General features: G+C 43.0%; 1 protein-coding gene across 2 annotated transcripts in view; it reads right to left on the reverse strand.

The window, feature by feature from the left end:
* The window catches only part of TANGO2 (transport and golgi organization 2 homolog), a 165,986-nt gene that overhangs the window by 53,767 nt on the left and 94,414 nt on the right, over positions 1-17,805 (reverse strand). The gene's annotated exons all lie outside the window — the stretch shown is intronic.

Genomic DNA, 17,805 nt, shown 5'->3' on the forward strand with positions numbered 1-17,805 from the left:
CCCCCCCCCCCCCCCAAAGTTTACTATCTGGGCCATAAGATATTTTAAGTTTTTGTTCAGTAACAAAAATGCAAAAAAGGCTTCAGTATGTGGGGCAATTTCAATTTCAATTACTTTCTCTGTTCACATATCAGGGCTAAATTGCTTGCGGGACAAATTGTACTTAATAATGGTACCATGTAACTTTTTGTTATATTTCTGAGTACAGAGCTACATAGGGCATTTGTTTGTTTTAACCCCTTACCGCCAGCCATTGCATTTATTAGCCCCCTACCGATCTAGAACTCCAGGGGGTCTGATCACTAATGCAATGCCTTCCAATGCTAATGCATTGCAAAATATCGGCATTTGTATGACAGGCTGCATGAAGCAGCCTCCCATACAAATGAATGACAGACAAGACTGGGAGCCTTCAATAGGCTCCCAGCTGTCATGCCAACTGGACACTCGTGTGGTGCTGGCAAAATTGCTCCTTGGTCAGTTTTGAGCGCGGTGCTGGGTGCCCACGATCATGACTATACACTAGTTTATAACACAAAATTGTGAACACTTACTTAAAACACCAATTGGTCATGGACAGAAATCTCATGTTTCGGAATGCTCTGATCATTGACATGGGAAGTTGTTGGCAATACTTGGAAAGTCATTCATGACAAACAGTACATTCCACTGACAGAGTCAAGCCCAAAATAAATCACACAAAACAGATCAAACAAAAAACAGATCAGAAGCTTGACATTTTAATTTATGGCCCTGTTATCATACCAAATTTTTGGCACAGAGCAAACTTAGTCTAAGCCAAAATTTTTGAATTACCACCTAAACCAATAAGAGAGTCAGAGTGTGACTTCATTGCATTAGCCGCCTAAAATAGCCCGGACAACAATAATTCCTGTATACATAAATTCTTCCTCCAGCGTTTTAAATTAAAAAGAACGGACACCTGACAGATCCTATTATACTCAATGGGATCCATTAGGCTCCATTCATGTCTGAGATTTTATTGATCCGTTTATCTGCTACGTTCTCTTTATTTCCCCCTGGTTGCCCCTTCCTTCTTTTTCCTGATGCTCTATTTGCTCTATTTCCCAGAACAACGAACACCCAATTCTAGTGTTAACCTAATGTCACATGTGATGCTTTTCGACATCAATGAAGAAGACTGACACTGATAAATATTGCAAAACACATCTTAGGTTCCCAAAAATGTGTTAGCACAAGTAAAATTGCAGTTGTGTATGTGCACCCCTAGGGTGGTGACACACAGTTACCATGCAGCCAGCAATGAAATTCAGCTGAAATAAATTGGTATTTCACATACACTGATGTAAAAGCACCAGGGACTTGATGCGGCCGTAGCTACACTCAGGTAGGTTCTCTTTATCTAAATTCTGGTCTTGAGCTGGTAACAATAAATTAATATAAGCAAAAGAATGAAATATGACAATTAGGGTAGTTTCACACAAACATGCATTTCAGTGTCTTTAGTGGTGTTTTTTTTACTGTGAAAAACAAAGCTGTGGTGAGATATTCACAGGTAGTAAATGGTAACATATAAGAAATCATGCAAAAAATAAAGAGCATTTTTAATAAAGTTTGCATTTTTTTCCCAAAATGCAGCATGCTTAGGGTTTGGCCTTTTTTCAGAAATTTTTAATATATTTCATTATAAAAAAAAAACCCTGGAAAAATTTTGTGTGATCAAAAAAAAAAAAAAAAAAAGTCCATAGAAAGAAACCACTATGCAAAACTGTTTTTTTATGGCTTTTTATTATAAAGATTAAAAAGGCAAGGAAAAATATATTGTGAAGAAAGCCTTAAGATGATCCCCATCACAGCTTCTTCTAGCTCTGAGCTGCTAAATCAGTTCATCAAACAGCACTGAACTCTTGAGATGAACTTATTCACAATGCATGTCCCTCAATACAGATTGTCAATTATACAGGAACATGGAAGGGAGGCAAAAAATATTTTCAGTAATGGTTCTTTTCCTTCTGTCTATATTTAACTCTTTTTTTTCCCAGAAGAAGGGACAACTAAAGATGTTGACTGGAGAAGGGAAGCTGTTTATCTGACCACACAAAAATAGAACAAGCTGATATCTTTTTTGGAAAAGCTAAACTAATAGCACATATGATATCCTCAGTTCAAGTAAAGATATATTCCCATCTCTGCAAAGCTGAGCTACGCTGTTTCCATAGCTACCATTCATCCCTATAGGAGTTAGGGGGTGTTCACACTTGCACCTGTGTCCGCCTATCAGGTCTCTGTCCTATTCCCAGGGAAAACTGAATAGGGGACGGCTGCCCAGCAGAGAGTTTTATAACCCATTCATTTGAATGGGTTTTTAAAGCAAACCACTGGTGTCCGTCTGCAGCCTCTCCACCGGGAAACCATTTAAATTTTTGCACGGACACAAAGTCCTGCATGTCTGACTCCCATGGTTTCCCTGCGGAGAGGCTGCATATGGACACCGGCTGTTTGCTTTAAATCCGTCCCCCATGCAGTTTCCCATAGGACAGAGACGCGGCGGGCAGACACAGGCACAAGTGTGAACGCCCCCTTACAGAAACAGCATAGGGTAAAACTGCTCATCTGTTTTCATAAAAGTCTTGCCCTGCTGGTTAGGGCAAAAAGAAGCATTACCCATCTCCTTTTCTCTCTGCCATTCCAGCAACACAGTTCCAAAGCTCTCTGTCAGTCTCTATTTGTGGCACTCCGTCAATTATGTCAATGGCCAGTCCATGCGTGCTTCAGCCAATCACCTTAGCCGTCATGCGCATTAGTCAGTTACTTCAAAGCTGAAAGTGGTCTTTCACCTCATTGATTTATTGCTGGAAAACAGAGACCACCAGCAGACAGCACCAGATCAATGCCTCTAGAATGGCAGGAGGGAGAAGAGATGAGTAATGCTACTTTTTTTATTTTTCAGAACATTTCCTGGTATTACATATTTTTTTCTGGAAATCCCTTTTAAATAGGCATGGCTGTTTTAATAAACTTTGCATAAATAAATAGTACATCCGATTAAAAAGAAACTTCGTAATATATCTTAACAAAATTGCTTGTTTCAGCTTTTATCAAACTGTTTCCTTGCTAAAATGACTTTCACTTTGTAAAACGCTGCTTTATTCTTCTCAAATGACTCATCTCTATAGAAGTCTATGGAGAGGGAAGAGTGAGGAGTGAGCATGGAGGGGATTAGGCAAGAAAGAAAGCTTCTATTCAGCATCTATCTTAGCCAAAGCACTTGCACTACATCCAGTCAGTACTTGTCCTATATAGCAATAGACAACTATAGAGCAGAATTTCCTCTACCTAGTATGTGCAATGTAACTTAGCTCGTCCCCACCTACTACAGAGGAACAAAATTCCAGATGTAGCATGCATAGGAGGAAACTGCTAAATAATGCAGAATATAGGTCATATAATGACCAGAAATAGTGTTACTCTTCATCTACACACACATGACAGTTTTTCCTGAAAAGTCACTTGAATCACCTCTCCTTGGTGACAAATGTGCACAGAATCTTTTTCTAGTTCTATAAGAAGCCATAAAACGAACAAACAACAAAGTGTCTGCTTTTATTTTTTTAGCATGTATTTTTAGGTCTCTAATTGAGATTCCACTAAAGTCAATGGCAGACACATGCAAGTGTACCATCCAAATGTGCACATCAAACATGCCTAAAATACACACCTTCCAACCATCCTGAATTCAGTGGGACAGTCCAGGAATCTGTATATCCCTGCTTTAACCAGAGTGGGAATGGATGGAAATGGCCGGGACTAAAGTGGAAGTGGGTGGGCTGGAGGAAGGGCAAGAGTTGGAGCTTACAATACCTAAATTTACTGTGTATTTGTGTCCCTCAATCACTCCTTTGAAAATTCAAAATTATAAAAACATGATGCAATTTACCCCCACAAGGTATATGACCACTTTTTTGGCTCCCCTACCTTATATGGCCCCACTTTTTATGGCCCCCAACAATATATCACCCCTTTGTTATGCCACACCCACAATATATGACCACGCTTTTTATAGCCCCCACAGTATATGACCCCCTTAATTGCCCCACACGCAATATATGACCGATTTTTTCATGACCCTCCACACAATATATGACCCCTTTTTTTTACCTCCTCCACACAGCATATGATCCCCCTATTTATGCCCCACCCCCTCACAGTTTATGACCCATTTTTAAGGCCCACATGCAGTATATGACCCCCTTCATTACACTCCATCCACCCAGTTTAGGATCCCCTTTTCACCACAAAGAGTGCTGGACGATAGTTTTTACTCACCTGTCCAGGCCGCCTACCGCTGCCACCTCTACAGCACATGGTAGCCAATGCTGAAGAGCATTCTTCAGCTTTGTGATGTCAGTGTACTACCGCCTAAAGGAGGCAGCAGAGAGCAGCCTTGACAAGAGCGTAGATGTGTGATTAAAAGTTATTGGCCGCTACCTACTGCAATAAGTAGTGGATGATTAAAAAAAAAAATGCCGCCATCCCAATTTATTGCATGAGGTGCTGCCATGGAAAATGCACCCCTGCCCAGGAAAGGTGACTGAAAATAACAAACAGATATACACACCTTGCCTTATCTCTTCCAGGTGTCCCTGACAACTTCTGGCCCCTGGATGATGTCACGCGCCATTGAATACCTGCTCAAGAATGTGATTAGGCCTCAGGGGTCATGTGGTGTGTTTTGATCCAGTGTTGTGATGTCACTGACCACTGAGGCCTGATCATAGGCCTTAGCAGTGACCCTCATGTGCGTAACATCATCCAGGCGCCAGAAGAAACCAGGAGAAAACGGTAGGGAACCAATGGATGCCTGGGAGAGGTGGGAACTAGCCGTTTCTCATTTGGACTCACCTCCTCTCCATTTATAATACTCTTGGGTCTGAGGAGACTCCAGAGTACACATTTCCATCCATTGTTCATTTGGACAGGTGAAAACACTTCTCTGTCTGTAAATACAATGAATGATGACATAATATCATAATAAAATCATAATAAATACTGTATGAATAGTATAAAGTTAATGTATATATTTGTCAAATCTGATTGATGAAATTTTATATTTCTTGCTTTCTTTTAGTTATACATACGCAGCTTATATAGGTAATTAAAAACATTATATTGCACCAAATACTAGGCATCAGCTTTCTAGCTTGGCATTTATTAATGATACAGTTAAAATACTTTCTTTCTTTCTAATCTGCTGAGACTAACTGCATAACATTTAAAGGGGACCCGCCACCTTTCCGGTATTTCTTTTTGTGGGAGTACATAGCTAGAACTCTCTTGACTTTAAAGAAAAACTCTAAGATTTTCTGTATTTAAATATAAAGAACAAATCATTGTATTTTTGCATAGAAACTGTCTTCTGTGATATAATGACAGTTTGTAGTCTGTCGCTATGGAGTATTTGACTGCATTTCAAATGTCATGCACAATATCTTCAGTGAAAAGAAAATGTCCTTAAAAGTGCAGATTTCATTTATTTAGTCTTACTTTGTGTTTTTTTTTTTTTATCAAACTATATGCATTAAAATTCATAAGCTATAATTCTATCTAAAGCAAGAATCAAGCAATAAACTGACTAAATGGTAAAAGTGAAATAACTACATGGACTCTACTGTACTGTAGTTTGTACTATAAGGCTATATTCACATGACAGTGCCGTTTTTCACAAATCTAGTGTCCAATACAAATGGCGTTGCGGTCCGTTCAAGTCCACAGACAGGACTTATTCACATGACAGTGAAGGTCTATTTACATGCCCCTGTGTCTATTTTGATGGTCAAAGATAGATGTAAAAAACTGACTTGCTCTGTGAAAACTGGACTGTCAAAACAGACATGTGAATGGACCAATTCACTGCCATTGCAAATATCTCAACAATATTAGTTTTACTATACCTTATAATTGATGATCTATCCTTAAATGGGACTAAAGCTGCAAACAGGACATGTGACCAATGGCCTTTGAAGCGAAGCAACACTCAGGGAGCGCAACTCCTGCTTCAACCAGCTGGTCCACAGTGGCCCAGGTGTCAGACTCCCAAGGACCTCCAATTGATGACCTATCCACCCAGGAAAAAAATAAGAATCAGCTCTATAACACTCTCACTAAGAAACAAGATAACATAGGACATATAGGCTCATTGCCCCTTCTCCTCTCCATGGACTTGTAACGTGAGCTGCAATATGATGCTTCTGTGACCTTCTGTCAGTCTTGCTCTAACATAACAGAATTCAGCAATATTTCAGAGTAAGGCTGAGGCCCCATGTTGCAGAAACACAACTTTTTGTGTTGCAGATTTTGCTGCAGACAAATCCATTATTGGATTGAGCAGAATGGAGACGCATAAGAACTTCCTATATATTTCCTATTCCCTCTGTAGCCATTCTTGGCTTTGGCTCAAAAACCGCAGCAAAATCTGCAACAAAAAAAGTGCGTTTCCACAAAGTGGGACCTCAGCTTAAAAAAGGAAAGGAGGCAATTTAGTTTGACAACATATATTTGCTTGTGCTATTATTTTAAGTAAAAAAGATGTTGAAAGGTTAGTGACCATTAGTGATCTCTTAGTACTACGCTAGACCAACAAGAAAGCCCAGGAAACCTGCTACTAACTTCTGACAGCAGTGGCGACCAACAACAGGAAAAATACAACTACCAAGTCAGTTAACCAAATTAAAGAATTACCATCAATATACAGAGTAGATTTTAAAATAATATCTTCCGAAAACTGTAGCTTTAAAAATGAAACGTAAAAAATGTATTAAATGTGGCAACTGAATGAGATGTGGTTTGAATATCTGAGTCTAGCATATTTCACATAGAAAAACATGTACAAGCAGCGAGTACAAATGCATGACCAACTCAAGAATTTATAACAGTCACAGGAGATCAAGTCAACTTGCTGGATACATTCCTAAAGTATTTGCATGAGAAAGCTAACTCTTTCTGTTTCCAAGAATCTTTTGCTCGCTTCTTTTGCACATAGAAAGACAGGTCACTTGTCTGGAATCTCTGCATGTTGTGAACGTGAATTTAAGTGACAGTCCTGGCTGCAACCACTGAAATGAAATCAACTTTCATAACGTCAAAGAATCAGGAATAAGCACTGTGAAACATTAATACGAAAATAGAAAAATAAGTGCAGTATGCTCTACAGAATTAGAAGAATTTATGTGACACGTGTTTATATGACAAGATTTCTGGAGTATTTCAGGAGATAAAACAACATTAGCAATACTGCTTTCTGTAGCAGTGGTACAAGTAATAAAGGGCCTTCTCAAGTTGCTAGGTTTGCAGCTCAGGGCTGTTTGAATTGTTGAATTTGGCTATCAATCACCTAAAGCCCAATCACAAGGTGCCCAATAATGATGCCCCTGTCTGAAATCCTTCCATCGAAGCATGTTTGTAGTTCATACAGGAACCATCAGGGAATTGGAGATGGTTTCTCAAAAGAAGACAGTTTAACACTATGTTCAAATCTGCTTTGTTTCCTACTCTTCTAGTCTGTGGGAAGACCAGAAAAATAGACAACAATGGACCGCAAAAATAACAGACGTGAGCAGAACCTGTGGGCTCCATTAGCGGTCCATTAGGTATTTATGTGTATTTTGTACAATAAAAAGATATATAATTTTCCAATATACTTCCTGTATCAATTCCTCACAGCTTTCTAGATCTCTTGCTGTCATTCATTCTCTTACTTCTATTGGATAAAAGTCTGACCATGGTCATGTGATTTACGGTCCATGGTCATGTGACGAGCACACAGGTGCACAGCTGATTACCAGGCAGTTGTCTGATTATTGTGCTGCGACTATAACGAGCGGCACCTGTGTGCTCATCACAACTTTTTATTATACAATCCATAGCATTTGTCTCTCAATATTGGTCTGAAAGTGGCCAACCCCTTTAAATACCAGTAATATGAAACTTTTGAAGCAATCAGCGGTTGATTTGGTACTATTCCGTTATCGGGCCAGCAGCAGCGCAGTTCAGCAGCAGCTTTCGGGACAGCAGTTCAGCAGCGGGAATTACAATGACATCCGAGGACTGCTGGCCCGATGCTTGTGCCCAGTAACCAGTACATCGATGACCCCCCTCCCCCATCCTTCTCCTCCTGCCAGTGCTGCCCCCCAGCTCTCCTTACATCTTCCCCGTACCCTCTCCCCGCCACACGACTAGGCCTCACCTCAGCGCTAGTACCGAGACCGAAAGGAAAGACACCGGGGCTCAATCCAGGCCCTGACAAGAAACACGCCGACTATAGGAACGGTGAGCTACAGCGAGCCGGAGGGACAAACTTTCTGCAGCGTCCGGCGGCTATCTAGTAGCATTCATTGCTCAAGATTTACGGTGAGGCCTATTACAGGGAGAGGGTACGGGGCAGATGTAAGAAGAGCTGGGGGGCAGCACTGGAAGGAAGAGGAGGATGAGGGCATCGATCGATGTACTGCCTACTACACACAAGCACGGCCTCTATCATCGGGCCAGCATCGGCTTAGTCATGTGGCGGGGAGAGGGTACGGGGTAGATGTAAGGAGAGCTGGGGGGCAGCACTGGAAGGAGGAGGAGATGGAGGGGGGGTCATTGATGTACTGGCTACTGGGCACAAGCATCGGGCCAGCAGTCCTCGGATGTCATTGTAATTCCCGCTGCTGAACTGAACTGCTGTCCCGAAAGCTGGTGCTGAAATGCGCTGCTGCTGGCCCGATAACGGAATAGTACCATTGATTTCTACGGTTTCATCTTTGAGGCTCGGCTCATATCTGCGCCCAGTCTCCGTACGGGGATTCCGTGCCCCTCTCCACAAATAGAATGCGAAGAGAAGAGCGCTATGGTAAAAGCAGCACTTTTCTCTCTACATTTTTCGCCCTTTTCAGGCGGAAACCGAATGGAAACCACATAGAACCCATTATAGTCTATGGGGTCCATGGGTTTCTTAAAGTAACTGCTTTTTTATGTGGATTAGGACACCCCCTTCCCTGAACGGAAACCCGGGCGCAGATGTGAACGTAGCCTAGTTATAATTTTGTATGAAGAAGACTATTGATCTTCAGAGATACAAATATGTGTGAGGCAGGGACATTACTTCTTGTTCACAGGCCCCAATACAGCATTTAGTTTTCCCTTTCCTTCTCTATCTGTCCAGACCACAATGGAAAACTTATTCAAAACATTTCTGTGCACACAAGCTTCCTACAAGTCCCATTCCCTGTCAGTGACCCCCACATAGTTATCATGTCCATTTTTGTGCCATGGCCTCTACCAGAGAATTTCTCCTTGATTATACGCTTCTGACCAAGTGACTCCAACTCACTAGAGGACAGACTAATGACAAATTTTTGACACACAGATTGCCAACCATCAAAAAACAGAAAAGTGATCAAAAACTTTTTTGTTCCTAGTGCGTCAAGGGTGATCTGTGGACACCCTGTTTCCTACGCCCATTCGCAGCTGGTAAAACAGCTTCTCATCTCTTTTTAACGTCAAATATATGACTTTGGTTGGACTTCAAAAGTTGGTAGCATTTAGAAATTCATCGGTTGGTAGTTATAGATGATGGCAGCCAATTAATAAAAATGGTTAGGAAGGTTTGGTTGGCAGCAGAGAAACCTAATGATAAGTGTCTAATCTGCAGGAATTTTAAGACACAATGGAAGATTATAAAGATAATCTGTTTTCCCTTAGCCCAAACAGCAGCACAAGATGGGGTATTCCTGCCCCTGTGTGCTGTTAGGACAGGTGGAACTTTTAATTAGCTAACAGTTTTTCCCCCTATAAGAGGCCAGAGCGACCTCCTCCCCCCTGTGTTAGTCAAAAAGTATAAAAGGCAATATAACAATACAAACATTACCATAAACAATGGGAGGGAGCCTTGTGCTGCTGTTTGGGCTAAGGGAAAACAGATTATCTTTATAATCTTCCATTCCCCCTACGCCAAACAGCAGCACAAGATGGGGATCTAGCAAGTAAAATCCCAACTAGGGTGGGAGATCTTGGCAAGCAGATGCCAAGACAGAATGTCCGAAGGCTGTGGCCTCTGAGCTGCGCCATTCCAATCTGCAGTGTCTGGCGAACATCAGATGAAAACTCCAGGAAGCAGCGGAACATATCTGCTCTAAGGAGAGCGAGCGTCTCTCTGACCGGGAAGTTGGTCCAATTCCGGTACTGGTAGGTCTTGAGCGCGAAGAGAGCAAGCGATGGCCTCCCTGATCCATCTTGACAGGGTGGCTTTAACACCTTTGTTACGGCCGTAGGTATTGATGAGCAGGTTCTTCGAAAGGAAGCTGTACAATCCAAATATATGCGCAGATATATGCGACCCTAGGACAAAATCCCTGGATGAACCCAAGTTGAACCCTATCAGGGAAAAAGGTAATGAATGGCTCCGAGGCAGCCAAAGCTTGTAATTCTCCAATCCTTTTGGCAGAGGTAATTGCCAACAAGAAGGTTACCTTGTAGGAGAGATATCTCCAGTCCACTTCTGTTAAGAGTTCAAACGGGGGAGAACAAAGCCCCTGAAGAACCGCAGCCAAGTCCCATTGCGGGACAGGGGGCTGCATCTGAGGGCGGAGCCTAGAGGCCCCTTTAAGGAATTACTTTAATAGAGGATCTTGTTATAACCAGGTCCCTAGAAGAGCGGAAAGTGCTGAAACATGAACCTTCAGGGTAGCTGGAGTTAGCCCCTTATCCAGGTCACTCTGTAGGAACTCCAAGACCGATTCGATAGCAGAGTTATTAAGCTGCCTATCCGAGATCCTTTGGTAACTCCTGTTAGTTGAATCCGCTCTTGAATGGGCCAATGTTCTTAGAACGGCCTGGGATAATCGTCTATCTCCGTATACGATGCGGTCAACCTCCAGGCCATGAGGTTGAACCTGTCCAGGTCCTGGCTGAGCTGTCAGTTCAGAATTACCAGGTTTTGGACTTGTGGAAGCCTCCAGTAGGTCCCTTGACTCATTAGGATGAGGTGGGTAAACCATGCCCTTTTTTGGCCAGAACGGCATGATCACTATTGCCGAAGTCTGGTCCTGCCTGAGTTTCGCCAATACCTTCGGAATCATCAGAATAGGAGGAAAAACGTATGCCAGTTTGAACCTCCAAGGTATTGACAGGGCATCTACCGCCAAAGGATTGTCTTCCCGGTAGAGGGAGCAAAACCTTGTCACTTTGGCGTTGTACTGGGTGGCCATCAGGTCCACCTCGGGGAGACCCCACATCTCAGTGAGATGATGAAAGATGTCCGGATTTAGGGACCATTCGCCTGTCATCACCAGGCCTCTGCTTAGCTGATCCGCAAGGATGTTCAGCCCACCTTGAATATGAACCGCTGATAGTTGTGAAAGATTCCTCTCCACCAGGAGAATATTAGATTTGTCACCTGCAGAAGCGAGGGGGATCTGGTTCCCCCCTTGTTTGCTGATATATCGGACTGCTGTTAAGTTGTCTGTTTCACTCTCACAGCTTTCCCTTGCAGGTGGGGTGCAAACATTAGAAGCACACGGTGCACCGCAGTGAGCTCTTGCCAGTTGGACAAATGAGCCTTCTCTAAGCTGGTTCCAGGTCCCACGTACCGGGGTCTCCCCCAGAAGCACTCCCCATCTTGTGAGGGAGGCATCTGTGGTCAACAGGGTCCAGGATGTCTGGACCGTGGATTTCCCGTCTCTGAGCTGGGACCACCAAGCCAGTGATCGACGGGTTCTGATGGATAACTGGATAGGCTTCTGTAGCCCCGAAGGACTGTGGTTCCCGACTCTCAGGATCTCGCACTGTAAGGGGCGCATGTGCCATAGGGCCCACAGAACTGCCTTGATGGCTGCGGACATGAGACCTAGGACCTTCATGGCGGTCCTGATAGTAACCTTCCGGGTTGTGGATAGGTGATGAGCCGCTTGACCAATCTTCTCCTTCCAAGGAGGAGGCAGGGAGATCATCATGCTGAGAGAATCCAAGATAAACCCAGAAATTGAATCGGGGTAGATGGAACCACTACCGACTTCTGCCAGTTTATTAGCCAGCCCAGCTCATTTAGGAAAGCCACAGTGGATTCCAACTGTGTGGCAAGCACCTCCTTTGACCGGGCTTTTAGGAGCCATTCGTCTAGTTATGGGACAATAAGATCCCTTGGAGGCGCAGGGCGGCTACGACCGGGGCCACTACCTTTGTGAAGGTGTGGGGGGCCAAGGATTTGCCGAATGGGAGAGCTGTCTAGATAAAGTTGCTTGATGCCCTGGAGAGGGAGGGTCCTTACGTATTTGTCTGGCTTGAACAAGTTGAAGGACCGATGGATCTTGGATAAGCCGTGATCAGGCGGACATATGATGAGACCAAATAGCCTACCCAGCCGATCTAGATGTGCTCTCCTCAGAGAGGGAGGCATAGGTAGTCAACAGGGTCTGGCGTTAGATGGACCATGGCCACTCTCCACCAGAGAGGGATGCATCAGTGGTCAACAGGGTCCAGGTAAACTGGACCGTGGACTCTACATTTAATTTCATGTTCCTCCTATGGAATGCTTCTCTAGATGTGCTCTCCACCAGAGAGGGAGACATAGGTAGTCAACAGGGTCCGGCCTTAGCTGGACCGTGGACACTCTCCACCAGAGAGGGATGCATCAGTGGTCAACAGGGTCTAGATAAATTGGACCGTGGACTCTACATTCAATTTCATGTTCCTCCTATGGAACGCTTATCTGGATGTTCTCTCCACCAGAGAGGGAGACATAGGTAGTCAACAGGGTCCGGCCTTAGCTGGACCGTGGACACTCTCCACCAGAGAGGGATGCATCAGTGGTCAACAGGGTCCAGATAAATTGGACCGTGGACTCTACATTCAATTTCATGTTCCTCCTATGGAACGCTTATCTGGATGTGCTCTCCACCAGAGAGGGAGACATAGGTAGTCAACAGGTTCCAGCCTTAGCTGGACCATGGACACTCTCCACCAGAGAGGGATGCATCAGTGGGCAACAGGGTCCAGGTAAACTGGACCATGAACTCTTCATCCAATTCCACTTTATTCCTATGGAACTTTTCTCTAGATTCGCCCCACTAGTGAGAGAGGGGCGTTTATAGTCAACAGGGTAGAGGGGCGTTTATAGTCAACAGGGTCCAGCGCTAGCTGGACCATGGACATCCCGTCCTTAAGATGGAACACCACCTGGATGAAAGACAAATTTTGAGGAATAACTAAATTGGCTTGACCCAGACTGCTGAGTTTTTTGTCAGCTGGATGACACAGCCTCCTCCATCCAATTCCTCATTGCCCGTATGGGTAATCTCCTGTAGATGCGCTCTCTACCGGAGAGGGCTGTCTCTGTGGTCAACAGGGTCCAGACTATCTGGACATGGACATCCAGCCCTTAAAATGAAGCCCCTCCAGGCCCCACGGGTTGTGATTCCAGGCCTCAGACTTACCTTCTGCAGGCCGCATGCGCTATATGGCCCAAGGGACTGCAACTGCAGACCCTGACATAAGATCCAGTAACCTTTGGCAGTTAGGATGGAAACCTGCTGTATTACCTATAAATAATGCACTGCTGATATGATCTTTTCCCACCTAGAGGAGGGAGATTTTCAAGCAGACAGAGTCCAGCATGAAGTTTAGAGACTTTCTCCATGTGAATGGACCATGAGAACCACAAGTACCTTATTAACTTTTTTTTTTTTTTTTTATATCACAAATGCAAAGTGCAACTGGGATTGAACCCAGGATACTGTGGATTCAGGCATACAAGTCTGTAACCCTACAGCTTGAGCCACTAGGGCTTCTATTTCTAAGTAAGACCTCTTATGAAAACTGGGAGAGGGAACCTTACCAGAAATCTGCATGTACTCCTTCACCCAGGAGATGACAACAATAAATGAAGGGCTCCTAGCTGGAGGACCCCGTACTGACAGCAGTGCAGACATGCATAACCTTACAACAAATTGCCTTAGAGCATCCACCATCATGTGAGCAATAAGCAAATATGAACCGAATAAGAAATGATAGTACATAGGTATATGAACCCTTCTTTTAGGTTCACAGCATATAGTCCACGCTTAGGAATTAAATGCACATTGAAAAACCGCAAGAAATACAAAAATTTGGTTGGATCTTACCATAATGGCGGTGAATCGACTTCGATATTGTGAAGTTGACAGAGTGCCCATAGCAAATAGAAATTAGTGCTTTTAGTCTCTGCAGTGAACACAGAGGGAAAGCTGAAAGAGGACACGGCTTACCTTACTGCAGGGCAGTAAATGAACTGCAGCTGAAAAAGTCAGTAACCTGCACAAGGCAGGTAAGACAAAAGACTGCAGTATAAACCTAGATCTTTCACTCAGAAAGAAGGGAAAGAGAAGAAAGGATCTAAGACACCTTATTCTAAACCATAGAGGAGGCCACAGCCTCCTCCACCTGTCCAGTCGCACAGGACAGAAAAAAACACAGGGGGGAGGAGGTCGCTCTGGCCTCTTATAGGGGGAAAAACTGTTAGCTAATTAAAAGTTCCACCTGTCCTAACAGCACACAGGGGCAGGAATACCCCATCTTGTGCTGCTGTTTGGCGTAGGGGGAATGGACAATGCTACAGATCTAAAAAGGATATGGATTGCCTTGTCAGAATATACCAATGATGACAAGTCCCCTAATAGGCCGGGAGTGACATATAAACCATCAGTACTTCCAGTAAATCTATCTTTAGAGATTTTACTCCATATTTGTCAGATTATTTGCAAGTTAACAAGTTTAGATGAAATACATAAAAAAAGTATTTGATCTTTTAAATTAAAATGAGTGTTAGCACAGAGAACTTTGTACCCACAGCTTAGATAAATCTTCAGACCATGAGGATTTCATTTGGTCCAATATGGTAGCTCTACTGTAATATACAACAAAAGGTACATTTACCCCTCCTTTATAATGTGGAAGAAATGTTACCAAGCCATAATACACCTTGTAGTTTCAGTCCTTTAATATCCTACTTAAGGATACGAGAAGCAGGTCATAATTAGTTTCAAATATTTTGATAATTGAAATTATATGCTTTAGAGAGTTCAGAAATCTCAGATTTTTTTAAGCCGAGACTTAGAAATTGAGATTTCGAGGTATTAATTCTGTAATAATAAGAAGTGCTAAATTCTTGAATGATCTCTAAAACTGGAGGTATTTGTGATTAGTCAGTGCTGTTAATACGTTCTTAACGAAAAGGCCAAGGCAAAAAAACCTTCTTTTTCAGTAACCATTTTCACAACTCTTGAAATCTGATTTGCATTGATGAAGGGTCCTCTCATAGAGACCAATTAGTATGTTTTATTTATTGTATTGTTATGTAGTGGGTTCTAATTTTGTCAATTGTTGTACTTATTCAAAGTTAAATTGTAAAAAAAACCAAAAACTTTTACACCCCTCTGGGAAGGAGAGGTTATAATATTCATTTCAAATCATATGCAACACATTTCTTCTAAGATAGAAAGAGAAATACAGACTAAAATTTGTTCAGATGAAATATAGGCTCTCCAAGCTACTGTATATACAAAGAATACAATCTTACCTACCTTTTAAAGAGATTCTATCATTAAAATGCAATTTTTTGTCTCTAAATACATAGGAATAGCCTTAAGAAAGGCTGATCTTCTCCTACCTTTAGATGTCTTCTCTGCGCTGCCGTTTGGTAGAAATCCCGCTTTTCTTCAGTATGCAAATGAGTTCTGCAACACTGGGGGCGGTCTCCAGCGCTCAAACAGCACTGGGAGCATCCCCAATGCTGCAAGAGAAATCTCCAACGCCGCCTCTATCTTCACCTGGAACGGCTTCTCCGTGCGTCTTCTTCCGGCGCTGGCTTCAAATTTCTAGGCATGCGCACTCGGCTCTGCCGTCAGGCCTCGGGCAGAGCTTACTGCGCATGCCCACTGTCATTTTCTTGTGGCCGCTTACCCCAGCTTACTGTGTAAGGGTATGTCAGTTCACATGTGAACCATCCGCGCGGGTTTTGACGCGGTGAGACGCGTCTCTCTCTGGTCAAAACCCGCCTGCCGCAACCATCGCGGTCGCGGCTTTCCCCTCCTATGTCGGCTCAAATGAATGAGCCGAAATAGGAGGGTGCTACCGCTAGGCGAAAGCCGCGCCTGAAGAAAGGACATGTCGCTTCTTTTCTCCGCTAGCAGCAGCCCGCCGCCAGCGGAAAAAAGAAGCTTGGCGGTCTACATAAACCACCATTGTAAAGGGGCGGATTTTGAAGCGAAATCCGCTGTCAAAATCCGCCCCTTTGCCCACGTGTGAACGAACCCTAAGCAGCCACAAGAAAATGGCCGCATACACCCGTTTACTGTGTAAGCGGCCAAAGGAAAATTGCCACAGGCATGCGCAGTCGGTCTATTGTTATTTTATTGTTATTTAATAAAAATTCTTTGGATTATTTTCACTATTAATACTGTGTTATTGCTGTTTTTTGGCCTTGTTCGTTGTTTTCTGGTACTATTGCTGCCTATGGCCATGACTATATGCTTTTGACTGGCAGGATGGCAGCTACAATAATCATGTACAGAAAATGGAATCAAAATCAATAAGAAAATAAAAATGGAATAAAAACTGCTTTTCATAAATAAATTGGCAATCCATTCCTTTTAATATTAAAGGGAATCAATTATTAAAATGCAATTTAATAGGCAGCAATAGTCCATGAAAACTCAATGAGGTCTATGAGAGATTTTTCTTGACACTCTCTGTGCAGGTACCAGAGTAGATAAACTGTAACATCATCTATTGTCAGTAGTGGATGCAATGATGGGTCATAACGATTGTGAACTTCTGTGGTGATGCTGTCTGTCTTGTTTGTAATTTAAATTAGGTCACTGCTGCAAAATTAAAACCTCTACAGAATTAGGAAGTGAACTTCCTAATTCACACGGTCCATTCACACAGATTTTTTTGGCGACGAAAAAATCTGCTTCAGGAACTAGGAAATTTGCCAATTCCATGTGGATTTTCTGCCTCCCATTGACTGCGTTGGTTTTGCAGGCGGAATCCGCCTGAAGGAAGCTTTTATTTCCGCTAGCGGAAAAAAAACCAACTAGCGGAACCCATAGAACTCTATGGGGAGGCGTTTTTTCCACGTGGATTCTGACATGGATTCAGTGCCAAAATTCTCGCCAAAAAACTCTGTGTGAATGGACCCTAAGACTGCTTTCAGGCTTCAGTGGACAGAGTATTTTCAGTAGGATGTTGTACCCATTCCCTTTACGTTAGTTATGCAACATTTTTCTAAACTGTAGAAAACCCTTGCATCATGGATATAGTAATAAACCAAAACATATATATCAGATTACATGTTCTCAGAAGCAAGTTACAATCAGACTCTGCCCGATGGTTGCAATATATTCATACTATACCATATTCGGCGGATGCAGTGTGTGAGTATACTCAAAGTGTATGTGGGCTCAGGGACACGTGCGCGCGCGCACACACACACACACACACACACACACACACACACTATGGCTGTTATATCTCATGAACTGTGACTGGTATCATACATGTAGAGCAGCCAATTCTACCACATATGCACATGTCTGGTAGAGGAGACTATTCTACGGATGAAGAATAATCACAATTGGAGAGGGAATGAAGTAACATATGACTGTGTGATTGTTCAGAAACAATGAAGACATGTGGCCCATTAGGATAGCTCAGTTGCCTTGTAGTGATGGAGTCCTAAGTTTAAATTCAACTTCTATGGGACAGTGACTAACCAAAAAGAAAAAAACAAAAAACAATACGCAAGCCCTT

Source organism: Leptodactylus fuscus, chromosome 1, assembly GCF_031893055.1.
Source record: "Leptodactylus fuscus isolate aLepFus1 chromosome 1, aLepFus1.hap2, whole genome shotgun sequence".
Lineage (NCBI taxonomy): Eukaryota > Metazoa > Chordata > Amphibia > Anura > Leptodactylidae > Leptodactylus > Leptodactylus fuscus.